This window comes from Cygnus olor, chromosome 2 (genome assembly GCF_009769625.2).
Source record: "Cygnus olor isolate bCygOlo1 chromosome 2, bCygOlo1.pri.v2, whole genome shotgun sequence".
Classification (NCBI taxonomy): domain Eukaryota; kingdom Metazoa; phylum Chordata; class Aves; order Anseriformes; family Anatidae; genus Cygnus; species Cygnus olor.
This window is the reverse complement of record NC_049170.1, coordinates 35,980,438-35,993,213: the sequence shown is the minus strand read 5'-3', so window position 1 is coordinate 35,993,213 and position 12,776 is coordinate 35,980,438. Positions and strand designations below refer to the sequence as shown.

General features: G+C 49.2%; 1 long non-coding RNA gene across 1 annotated transcript; it reads right to left on the bottom strand.

Moving 5' to 3' along the window:
- Positions 1 to 8,390: 8,390 nt before the first annotated feature.
- On the bottom strand, positions 8,391 to 11,370 carry LOC121064806. The gene is made up of 3 exons (XR_005816700.1): positions 11,236 to 11,370; positions 10,190 to 10,254; positions 8,391 to 8,691 (listed from the first exon to the last, which is right to left on the bottom strand). It is a non-coding gene; the product is annotated as an uncharacterized LOC121064806 (long non-coding RNA).
- Positions 11,371 to 12,776: the final 1,406 nt, after the last annotated feature.

Genomic DNA, 12,776 nt, shown 5'->3' with positions numbered 1-12,776 from the left:
TTGATGAAGTCTGTGACTGGAGGCTAAAGACTTGTTCATACACGGAAATGTTTATGAATGTCCATGCAGGACTTGCTGCTCCACCTCAGATCCACACCCCATCTCAGCCCAGGTGAATTTCCTGGTTAGACAAACCCAGGTTTTCAATGGAGATAAGGAAGAACACAGGATCTTGTTCAGAACAAGAATGTTCATGTATGGAGGTGCTCAGGGAGGGCCATGGCATTTTAAACTCAGATTCTATCTTAATAGTAGATGTTCATTAGCATGGTATAATCCTTTTAATAGCTTCCTAGTTCAGCTTGAGTGTCTTGTGTTGGTTTGCACCAAGTTCACCTGAACTAAACGTAACCAAATTAAACTCAGATGAGGTAAAGGGCTCCTGTAAGTCTCCATGTAGATTTCCAGCTCAAACCAGAACCCAGGGTACTTCAGTTCTGCACAGAGATTGGATATGAGGTGTTGAAACTAATTTCCTTTGAAATCAAGGAGGCCTCATCTGAGCAGAGAAGAACAGGTCACCCTCAATGTGCCTGACAGGCAACTTCAGCAATGATGATGCGCTCAGCTGCAAGTTATCACCTCGCAGGTATGACAGCACAACTGATGGATACAGCACCTCTTAGTCCACTGCTGGAACACATTAATTAGAGTCTCTGACTCCTGAGCCCTGACAGCTTTGCTGACAGGGCAGAAGAGATCTCTACCTTCAGCTGCTTCATACACAGCTACTGTTATTAATTAACCTAACATGATTTCAGTTTAAATTAACACACCAGACACCATGGCCGAGGAGCAGACATCCCTCCTTTTACAGCTGGAGTGAAAACAGCAGTAACCTCTTCAGCTACATCAGCTAAATCCAAGATGAATCATCAATCACAGCCCTCAGTGAGGTGCTGCCTTATGTGGGTACTCCTGCTTATGCGCTCACTCCTGCTCAAGTGGCTTGTTTTTGTATAAACAAGTTTTCAGTCAGCTAGAGGGAATCAATATGCTGGGTTTATAATGGCTCAACAATGGGTATGTCACTTACGGAACAGATGAACCAACTATTACATGGCATTTTGCCTATGCAAGTGAATGCATGGGCAAAACCTTAGTTAAGTGACAGGGATTTTTAAATTATTTTTTTATTTTTCTCTAATCACAGCCTGAATCCTCCAGAGTAAATCCTCTTTGGTTATACCTGCTCTCAGAGATTTGTTCTCCTACTGTTTCTGGCTCATAGTACTGCTCTCTTATCTAGGCTTCTGGTCAGTTCAGACAGCAGAGGCTCTATTCACATGGCACTCACATCATGTCCCCGTTGTGCAAGGTATCCCCAAAACAGCCTCTCCAAAACATGCTAAATCACATCCTTGCAGCACTTGATTCCATGACACAGATTTGGGGCAGAACCTCATGACATAGTTTAACCAGTTGGAGAGGCATTTTTTTATCTCAGAAAAAAAAAATGTTTAGAAGTCACTGGAGTGTGGATGATGAATTTAGGAGGAGAGTAGGAGCCAGGAAATCTGGAGCTCTCTTCCTGCCTCACTGCTGGCTCTGTGGCCTTGGGCAAGCCCTAATCTTTCCGACTCCACTTCCCAGCCTGTAAAACAGGGGTAATTTTGGTTTCTTCGTGGCGATGACTGCAGTAGTGACCAGTTAACAGTTTTTCTATAGTGAAGAAAACTGTTAATATTATAGCCAGTAGTATTTTAAAGAGGAACAATATCCTTGTTGTTCATATTGATATTTAAAGCTAATAAGCTAAGACCAACCCACCCACTTACCCTATTCATTAGGATCACTTTACAGTACTCCTCTGCAATTCTGTCTTTGGAAAATGGACAAATCCAGTTTGTAATCCAATTCGTCTGCTTAGGGGCATCCCAGGCATTATACAGCTGCTGTGCAACATCTGAAATGGAAATGACACAGTTTTCATTAGAGCAGGTTTTGACTGGAAAAAAAAATATATTTTTATTTTTTTTAATGACAAGCTTCATGCTTTCTCTCACGTTTCTGTGTTGTACCACCTTCTCTTTTTCCCCATTTGATCCTGCAGGAACTTTCCTTTCTCCCTCTTGAGAAACTGAAATGAAACTCCCAAAACATTGCAGATTTAACATGTTTGTTTAAAATTTTTTCATGAAAAAATGGCTGTTCACCAACAGCTCTTTTCCAAGCTGCCTGATTCCTGGCTCCTAGGGCAGATGCTGGTCAGGTAAGCTGCCACTGTCTTCTGTTTCCTACCTCTCTCCAGTGTTCAGCACTACCTCTTTTCCTACACATAGATGGAAAACTGTCTGGGGCAGGGTACATCTTTTTGTTTTCCACTTTCTGCACACTCCACAAATGGAGCTTAATGGTGCTAAGGAGCGGTGGAAATAATAATAACGATGAAGATGTATGATTAAGGACTTGTTAGCCCTAATAACTCCTCACCACTGGCGCAGTGCCTGGAGGCCTTCTGCAATCAGGCAGCCTGGGTCTGTCTGACCCACGTGGAGAATCAGGACCACAGAGGAGCAGGGGCAGCCCAGGAGCTCCTGGCCACCCTTGCTCCAGGGTTTTTCGTGGAGGGGTGGAAAGCTGAATCAAAGGACCCAGCCGTAATTCTGGCCCTTCAGAGGTGGCAAAGATTTTCTGCCTGCAACACCACTGCTTGTCTCTGTAAGCACTAGGTAAATCTAAAATATAGCCCAAACCCTCTATAAAAGTAATGTAAACCTCCAAGATCTATAACTGATGCTTTGCTCTCTCTTATGTTCCGTTGTAGATTTTATTGCAAGGCTTCATAGAAAACCCTTCACCTACACCCACATCCTCGGTAGGACAGTGTTGTCTGACTAGTGTATGACCAGAGGAAACCACAGCAAAGCCATCATAACCATTTATGGTGGTTTTTTTTTGGTGGAAAACAGCTTTTCTTATTAATTCTATAGTTTCTAGTTGCTTCCTTTCCATTTCCTAGATTCCAGGCCTTCCTTATCGTTGCTCCTTTTGTGCCCATATGCGCTGCCTGGGAGGCTGTAATAGAGCTTGCATCTCTCATGTAACAAGGAATTATAGGACAAGGAATGACACGGCCAACGTCTCTGTCTAGCTTTCTCACAGAATTCCTGACACCAGTTTCACAGTGCCACACTCATGAGAGGACTGACACTGCAACACCCAGCCAAAAACATGGCATGTTTCACACGAGTGGGTAAGAAGACTGTTGTGGAGGGATTGGCTTGGAAGACACCAAATAGCTTTATCGGAAAAGCATTGGCAGTGTTGGTATATGAGCCCCTGGCATGCCTCCACCAGCTGGAAGAAGGAACACCTCCAGGGACGTGAGGTGGGTGCAGAAGGGTGCTCAGCCTTTGGCTCTGGCCTGGCTGGCTTTCCAAGGCTGTGGGCAAATGTGGTATTCATCACCTGTATGGCTGCAGCTGAATGGGGCTGGTGGTTTTCCATTTCTAACAAGACACACGCATGAGTTAAAATAAAAAATGAGACAGGAGGCAGGAGAAGCAGCTGCTGGGCCCGATGGCCGCTGATCCTTTCCATGTGAGGGGGTAACCTTTGGTAACCCTGGCCCCTTGTCATGTGACAGGGCCAGGAAATAAACCCTGGGCTCTTACCAGCACTCCTGTGTGTTACACCTTTATTGCAGTGATGACAGGTTGATGGCTCCACTGAAAGGTTCTTTTCCTTCAGGGAGTCCTGTCCAATGTTCAGCTTTATCCGTCCATAAATGCTGTCTAAGTAGTGTAGGGTCGCTGGAAAAGGTTCCTGCTCCCCCTCCAACCCCCCCACCAAAGACTGGCTTGGAAAGGGGGCCCTCACCTGCCTGTCAAAAGCCACTAACTCACTGTCACCACGGCCGGCTTTCTCCCCCTGGAAGTGGAGAGAACTTACCTCCATGGAAGCCTTTCAGAAGGATCCTCCTTTCTCCCTCCCTTTCCCACCCCATCTCATCCCAACCCATGTTTTAAAGGACCGAACAGTCCCCGCATGCTTTTCTTGGATCTCAGAGAGAATAGGGAAAGAATTTCTCAGTTTAGATAACTCCTTTGACAGACTGGAGAATACCTTAGCAGTTCCTCTCCTTAACAGTTTTATTTCTCCATCTTCCTTTCTGACAATGACATTATTAAGGAATCTTGATATGCAGCAGGGTTACTCTACACACAGAGCTGCTGTAGGGCTATTGGAAAAAAAAAAAAAAAAAACGGAAATCAGGAGTCAACTGAAGAGCTAAATGGCTTGGAAGGATACTAATCACAGCTTGTGAGCTCACCATTACTTGAATGTGATTATCCTGTTTTATTCCGTCCCACACACACACGCTAGCTCTCTTTTAATTACCACTCGTGGGAAAGGTAAGCTGACCGGTTTGATAATTCTCAGCACCACAACAAGTGGTAGGAACGAGTTTAAACTGGAGATCCTGAAAGCTTTCTCTTTGCATAAGACGAATTTATAGCTTGGAAACTAAATATTTGTTCAAAGAACTTTTGGAGGTGTTTGAGCACACAGGAGAGATGAAATGGCAGATTAAATATTTCATTTGCATGCGATAAGCATGGCATTATGTCCTATCTTAATTCTTCACCTGTTTTCTGAAATCCTTCGACAAATACGGCACATTTCACCTCGCCGTTGCTCTTTCGAGTGGCTTTCAGGCTGATTTAATCGTTTTGTGTTTCTGGCTGGGAGCACGTCGGGGGGGGGGGACAGACGCCGGTGCCTAACGGGAGCGCTGCAGGCTCGGGCTCCTTCCTTCTTCAGGCGACATTTGCCAGGCGCTGCTGCCGAGCAAGGACGGGGCTGCGCCCAGGAAACCAGATCTGGCTCCAGCGGGCATGCAGATGCTCCGGGGATGAGCTGGGTGCAAATGACTTTAAATAGAACAACCAAGCAAACAGCCAAGCAAACGGCGCTTGCCAAAACGCAATCTCGAGTAACTTTTCTCCGGCGATTTCTGGGCTGCTAGGTGTTGACGGCAGGGGGTACTTCTGCACGGCAAGCCATCTGACGTGGGCTTTACGAGAGCCATTTCCACGGCTGGGGCTTTATTCTTGGAACTCGCTCAGCTATCATGCAACTATGATCTACAGCTTGCTCGACCAAAGCTTTTCCGTGCTGTAATTCCTACAAACAGACCCATCTCGCCATGCATAAATCTGAACGTCTGCAAAACTGTGTGGCAGAGCTCCCTCCCTCCCTTCCGCACACACACACACACATACTCGCACACTCTGTTCTTTCTACTTGCTAACAGAAATACAGAAGAGCAGAGAGAAAAAATAACTTCTCTGCTGACGATGATCTTTTAATCTCCTGCAGCCTGCTTTCGAAAAAATAAAACATGTTTATACGTAGATTCGGGGGACGATTCCAGCCCAGAAAGTATGTATAAACATGCAAATTTCTACTCCATCCGTAGTTTACTAGAACAAAAGGTATTCTTTCCTAGTACTTCTAATAGAAAAGATTAAAACAGTACCAAATGTGAGCATTAGCGACTTTGGAAAGGGGTTTTATTCTTTATGCCCTAAATGCCTAAACCTAATATTTTGAGGTGGCACACAAGCTGTGATCATAAAACTAGTTTTACTGGGAAGCCATGTTTACTTCTTGTTTATCAGACTTATTTTAATTCATTCTGGGTAGGTTCCAAGCGCTGTGTTAGAGATTAAAGGCAACTGCGCACCCCAATTAGCAGCCAGCCCTTTCTGAGTAAAAATATTTCTGAGGGGCGAGATGAAAGTGGAATAATTTCTGTTCATTAACAGTAGAGCGCTGGGGCGGGTTTCTTTTCACTAAATGGCTGTACCTTGATTTTGAATCTCTCACGATTTAAAACGAGTGGCCACGTAAAAGCGAAACTCAGTGCAAAAATACCCCTCCAGGAATCGCATTCGATAGAGCACACGAGCTGTGCAGTAAAAAGCATGCTGACTAGTAAAACGTCGGGGCTGTGCAGGACTCCAAGCTCTCCAGCAAAAAAATCTAGCTCTGGGGCACTAATCTCACCGTCGTCCATGCAAAATTTTTCAACTCAAGCCGCGGTGGAGGCCGTAAAAACTTTTTGCTCCCATTTAACCAAGACAGCAGAAAAATCAGAGTGTTCTGGGGGGACGGTGAGGTCCGGGGCTGAAAAGATCGTGTCCAAAAGGACTTTACTGCTCTGCCATCTCTTTCCGAATATGACCCCTCTGTGCAAGCGTAAATCTTGCCTTGTGCGCACGGAGAGCCAGCGAAGTTTTTCCCTTCGGAGCAGTACGGAGTTTATCAACTGAAAACTGAGCAAATAAATCGTGAAACTTTATTTCTGGCGTGTACTCTATACCTGAAAGACTTAATTTTCCCGTCTTCGTGGAGGCCTATAAATCTTTCTTCGCACCCGCTTTACCTTCCGAAAAACACCCGTGGGTTGGCCACGGCCGAAGAGCCCGGCGAAAGCAGCCCCGACACCGATGCCAGCGCCGGGTGGGCACAGCCCTGCGTCGCCCCCGGCCCGGTACAGCCCGGTACAGCCCGGCACAGCCCGGCACAGCCCGGCACAGCTCGGTACAGCCCGGCACAGCCCGGCACAGCCCGGTACAGCCCGGCACGGCGCTGCGCGGAGGGGAGCGGGCGCGCCCCGGTGCGCACGGGCGTCCCCACCACGGCGGGAGCCGCCGGGCTCGGTTTCCAGACGGCTGTTAGCAAAGCTCCCCCGGTGCCTCGGCCTTGGCAGCCCTGTCCCCGCTCCGTTACCCCGGGGTAAATCTCCGGCGCCTCCTATTAACTTTCTAATGAGTAGAGAGCCGGGGAAGGGGAGTCAGCAACCCGGGCTAAACCCCCCCCAGGATCCCGACGGGGACCCCGATGACTGATTTATTTACTGTCATTGTTTTACCAGACAATGCTCACTTCCCGAGAAACTTCGGGAGCCTCGGCTGCATATTGTTTGGAAATATCTTTGAAAATGCCCCATCTGCCCCTCGTTTCAGCCAATCGTAACACCTCTTTGATTCGAACGGGAGAAAGCTCAGATCCTGCCTTTTATTGAAACCAGCGAAGGACCTTGGGAGGAGGGGGCGGGCGGGGAGGAGAAAAGGGGAGGGGGAGCAGGGCCGGGGGCAGCCGTCGGCCGGCGTTAATCACACGGCCACTTTGGCAAGAGGAGACAGTGCCCGATGCGTGCTGAGCACATGCTTCGGAGGCCGCCATCCCCGCACCTGCGCGGAGCCGGAGGGTGCGGAGCCAGGGGGCGCGGAGCCTGGGTTTGCCCTCTCCATCCCTCCGCCCCTGGGCGCTGGGAAGTACGCGGGATGCAGGGCCGGGGCCAGCCGAAGGATGCCGGCTTATCTCCGGCTCTCCGGGGCGGGTCCTGGCTCTGACAGCCGAGTGCAAGGGCAGGGATGCAGCCCGGCTTCTGGGAGGGAAGCCTGTCTGGGAGAGCTGAAAGTGCAGCTCTGCAGCACCGGCTGCTCTCCTCCTGAGCCCTGGGAACACTTTTTAATAAAACGTCTCCTAACACGCACCCTCCCACTTCATCTAGAAACACAGCTATTTTGTGCAGGCTCGTACACGTGAGTGTGAGAATATGTACATCTCTCCCTCTTGTGAGTGACCCTTCCTGCTACTTAGGAGCTTTCCCTTCTTCACTTCGCCCTTCTTCCCGGTATGCCAGGCTCTATTACTAAATACCAGCCGGGTGCAAGTTTTTCGGGGCGGTCTCTGCGGGAGACTCATTCATTCATCTGAAGTAGCCCCATGTAGTGCCCTCTGCACTGAAAATAACATAAAATAATAATCGGAGGACTGTGTCTTCAGCACAAACCCGAGCCCAGAGTGCAGCCCACATCCTGGTCCTTATTCCGGCTGCCCCGTGAATCGGGCGTTTGTATGCACCTATGTGAGTGCTAGTTATTCCGGGTGAACAAAAGTCTCCAGCAGCTCCTGAAGGCGCAACACTGGTGAGAGCAGTGAAAACAGCTCATTGTGGCCTCGCTGGCCACTAGCATGAAGGGCAAACTGTCTGCGGGAGCAAGTCGCCTCTGAGAGTGGCAGGGGGGCGCATGGGACCCCACGCTGCTCCTTGTGGGTGCCCACAGGCGCACAGAGACACATATACACACACACACAGATGCTCCGAGCCGCTGTGCCCACTCCCAGGACCCACGCGAGGGACATTTCCCCTGTGGTCGGGCGGCACGGCCATTCGTGTCCCCTCCTGGGGCTGCCCAAAACCATCCCTCGCCAATGCTCAGCGGGAGGGGTGCATCCCGCAGCTCACCCAGCTTCATCCTGCCCAACTTCCCCTGCTTGAGAATGCAGTTAAAGAAACTCCTTAGTCTCATTATCATTGTTATTATTATTATTGCTATGGCTATGGCTATTGCTATTACTATTGCTATTGCTATTACTAATACTATTAATATTTCCTTTCTTTTTTGAAAGTGAGAGGTCCTATCACCTGAGCCAGTTAGTACAGAAACTATCCGGTACACATACATTCATTTCTCCCCGGCGTGTTGCGATGGGGGAAAAGTGTTTTGGCTCAGTTACACGATGATATTTTCCATGCTAGCTCCTTTCGCAATACTGCGTCCGTGATGGTGTGATCCATCTCACCCTGCCACGGAGAAAATAACACTAAATTTCTTCGCTTTTCACAGCCTTTCGTGTATCATTCCTTCTTGCAGATTAAGCGACAGGCTGCTGAAAAAAAATCACAAAGACTGTGAAAGGAATAAAACCTTAAGTCCATAAAGATGAAATGTAACGAGTATGTTGAATACATAACGCTGCTATATAACAGTTTCAATTAGTTGAGTAAGTCCTCTGTAACGTCTTGTAAAGGTGTAAGGACACGTTTACAGTATAAGCAACATAATGTTCTCAACTGTACGAGTTAATTATTTCCAGATTTATTTTTTTTTTAGAAGTGAGTTTCACAAGTAAAGGCTCCGTCCGTGTATAAAACAACTGATGCATTTTTCCAACATTAAACATCTTGAGTTCATACTTAGAAGCGGAGGACAGAGCGGACAGTTAAATAATTGGACTTGGGGATTTTAGACAGCTTCCCGAGACCGTTCAGAAAGAAGTGAACAGGCTTTTGTCTTTATTGAGCTGCGGTTATGGCGACCGTGACTCCTTAGCTCAGATTTATCTCCACTAAACAGCAACAATACATGAGGCAATAACGCCGCCTGTTCCAGCCCAGATAGGTAACACGGTTATGGGGAGCAAACGGCTGGGAGGGAGAGCAGAGCAGAGATTTTCACCGACAATTGCTAGCGCTATCAAAAAAAATAAATAAAAAAAAATGCGAAGATGCCTATTTCTTCTTTAACGCCTCCAAAAGCCTTGAAATGACCACTGTAAAGTCTCGGGAATTTTGTAAGGTCGGTGCACAATCTCAGCTCTCCTCGCCAGCAGCGTTGCCCCTCTCCCCTCACCCACTGACGCCCCATTTCTGCCATCCCTCCCACTGGCAGCCGTGGGGACCGCGGCACCCCCCGTCACCAGTGGGGCTGGGACAGACCCCCGGAGGAAGATGTGGATGCCCTTCTCGATTTCCTCCTGCCGTGCCTGCGTCGCTGCCCGTCCACTCCTTCTCCTGCTTTTCACGCTATAAAGGTCGCCGGGTTGCGAGTACTTTGCGTCCGAGGAATTGAACTTGCCCTCACTCCACAGCGGAGACGAAATCTCAGCCCTTCCCTCTTGAGACTGCGTTGCCTACCTGGAACTGTTTATTTCTAGCCAGCTCCCGCAGATGAGCTGACCGAGCCCACCTCGCTCCTGCCAGATCCCCTTATAATTTACGTAATATTTAATCACAATTTAATTTCCTTCGGAGCGGGTGTAAAGCCTCAGTGGGTCCAACCGGAGATGAAAAGGAATTAGAAAAAGAAGGATGGGATTTCCCACGCTTAGGCCTTTCCTATAACTGAGTCCAGGACCTAAAACTCCGTGCGAAAGGCTTGGCTTTAGCTCCCTGCGCTCCACAGCTTCCAAGCAAAGCAGAAGTCGATGCGACGCAGGGATCCATTGGTAAAAACCAACGCAAAAATTAGTTGTCAGATTGATTGGCAATAAAAAGGCCCACAAATCCCCCTCACTTGTAAGTGTTAACCAAAAGTTGTCTGATTTAAAACCAGGTGCTAGCAGTGTAGCAAATAAAGAGTTCCAGATTTCTCTTAAAAGTACTCACATATTTGCTAGGTTTTTTGTTCGTGAGGAACCTCGCTCACCTTGGGCTCGCACAAGGCGTCCACACTGCAATGGGACCAGACAGAAATTCTGTAGAGTTTTGTTTTTTTTTTTTAAGCAATCAACTACGACATAACTTTTCGGAGGAAGGGCTTCCTAATGAGGAAATAGTCAAACACTCAGAGCCATTAGCCGATAGCGAAGGGAAACCTTGGTAATTTTAATTTTTATTTTTTTGTATGTGCATATATGTGTACACGTAGTTATATACACACAAATCCATATAAACCTTCGCTAGATTCCTGTATGGATCATTATACACACACACACCAAGACAGGCAGAGAGGTGCTTAACAGCGAGGAAGGTTTTCCCTATCCTGTGAGATGCCTGAAGGTAAATGATAGAACTAGAAACCCGGGAGCCATGATTCTTGGGTTTGTTTTTTTCTTTTTTTTTTCCTTTTTTTTTTTTTTGTTTTGTTTGGTTTTTAATAAAGTAACAGGAGCAACGAGTTTCTAATCTCTCTTGGTAAGAGCGTATTTGCGCTTCCAAGGGTGAGAAGACTGGGAACGTCTCTCTGACCTGCGACTGGGATCATATATTGTTCTAAAGTAGAAATGTCAAAGTAAAGTCATTTACCACCTGGACGTCCTTGACTTCGGATGATTAAAGTTTAATCCGAGGTGTGTGCACAGCTTTACCGTGTAATTTAAACACATCAAAGGTCATAAAGGGATTCCAATTGCATGAGTCGAACACCAGAAAGCGTTCTTGGTGGAGAAATCCGTATTTTATCCTAGCCTAAGCTCCAGAACGCTCTTTAAAGAAAGGGGAAAACAAAGAAAAAGAAAACGGGATGGACGGGGGAAAAGGGGATTTAATTTCTAAAGGGGGTGCCAGACTTCAAAGAGGCTGGAGGGTCGCACTCCGGGGGGATACACCCGGGCGCGGACGGAGCCTTCGCCAACCATTAGCTGTGCAGACATCTAGTGGAAAACCCTCGCCACTGCAGCTCGGCCTCCTCCGCCCCGCAGGCAGGCTCTTACCCCGGTTCCTCGGACACCCGGCTCCCGTCCTCTCCTCCGGCCGCCTTCTCCCCGCCGAGCCGCCGCCGAGCTCCGCGGAGCGGGCAGCGCGGAGCCCCGCGAGCGGCCCCCGCTCTCCCCCATTGGAGGTCGCCGGTGCCAGCCCGGCCCCTCCCGGGCCCTGCCCCGACGGGACGGGCCCCCCCTCGTCCCCGTCCCCCCCTCCCCGGGCCGGGCTGGGCCCCGCGGCCGCTACCCCTCTGCCCGCAGCCCGCCGTGCTGCTCTGCCCGCTGCCGTGCTCGCTGTGCCACGGGCGGTGCTGCCGAGGCAGGCAGGGATCTCTCCCTTCCCTCCCTCCTTCCCCCCCTCCCTCTCTCCCCCTGCAGCCGCCGGCTCTCGGTTTCCCCTCGCAGACGGCCGATGGGGATCGATAAAGAGATAGGGACGGGACGGGAGCGCACCCCACCCGCAAAGCCGGGGCAGGCAGGGCGAGGAGCTCCGAGGTTTCCTGAGAGCCTCCCTGCCGCCTCCTGCCTTGCATTTCTACCCGGAGCAGGCAGGACAGGACAGGCGGGGGGGTTCGCTAAATCACAGCCGTGGGCAGAAATTTACCTTCGCGGACCCCGCGGGAGGGGGGCAGAGGACGAAGAAACCCGGGAGGGGGAAAGGCAGAGGTCGGCCCCGGGCTGTGAAAGTTTTGCTGGCACCTGAGCTGCCCGCCATGGGGGGCATCCCAGGCTGTCCCCGTCTAATAGGTGGCCTATGCTCGGCCGCGAAAGGCGTTTCCAAGCTGCAGTGAGTCCCACTGACACCGCAAGTGTTCCCATTCCCCGCGGAGCTGGGTGGGTATTTTCTAAATGTCGTGGTCTCCACCCGGCCCACCTATCTTTTTTTTTTTTTTTTTTTTTTTTGTTTCCCAAAGAAGCTCGGATCGCCTCCAGCTTCTTAGCTGGTACCTAATCATGTAGCAACTGAGACACGGAAGCCCCATCACCTGCCCAAACTATGAGGATGCCGAGGTGGAGGCTTGGATATCTCCTCCGCCTTGGGAGGACTCAAACTTCTGCTCTTCCAGCCCACACATTTGTCTCTGGGTTCCTTTTTTTTTTTTTTTTCCACGCAGGTTTTTCCCCGTAGTCTGGTTCCTTCGTGATTTCTGTAAAGGACACATTTTTCTTTCTACCCCACGTATCAGAACCTACTTAAGATCCTAAATACCACCATCCTCTCTTTCTTCTTCCCCCTCCTCTTCCTCTTCCTCCTCCTCTTATTTCCTCCAGTCGTCAGTCACCTGCAGTCCCCAAAGACTTCCCTGGCTCGCAGGGATGCTCCTCGCCTCAGAAAGCAAAACCATCCCTTTGGGTACCCAGAGAGGGGAAGAGACATCTTGCTACGAGCACACGGGTTTGAATTATTAGGCTGTAAATTTCGTACCGTGATAAAAGCTTCAGCTGTGTTGTTCAATATTAAAGTTTTTGGCAATAGCATCACTTGTTTTTTTACTTCCTTTAACCCCCGCCTCAGACCTACATTCCCCTCTCACAGATTTCTGGGAAAATCT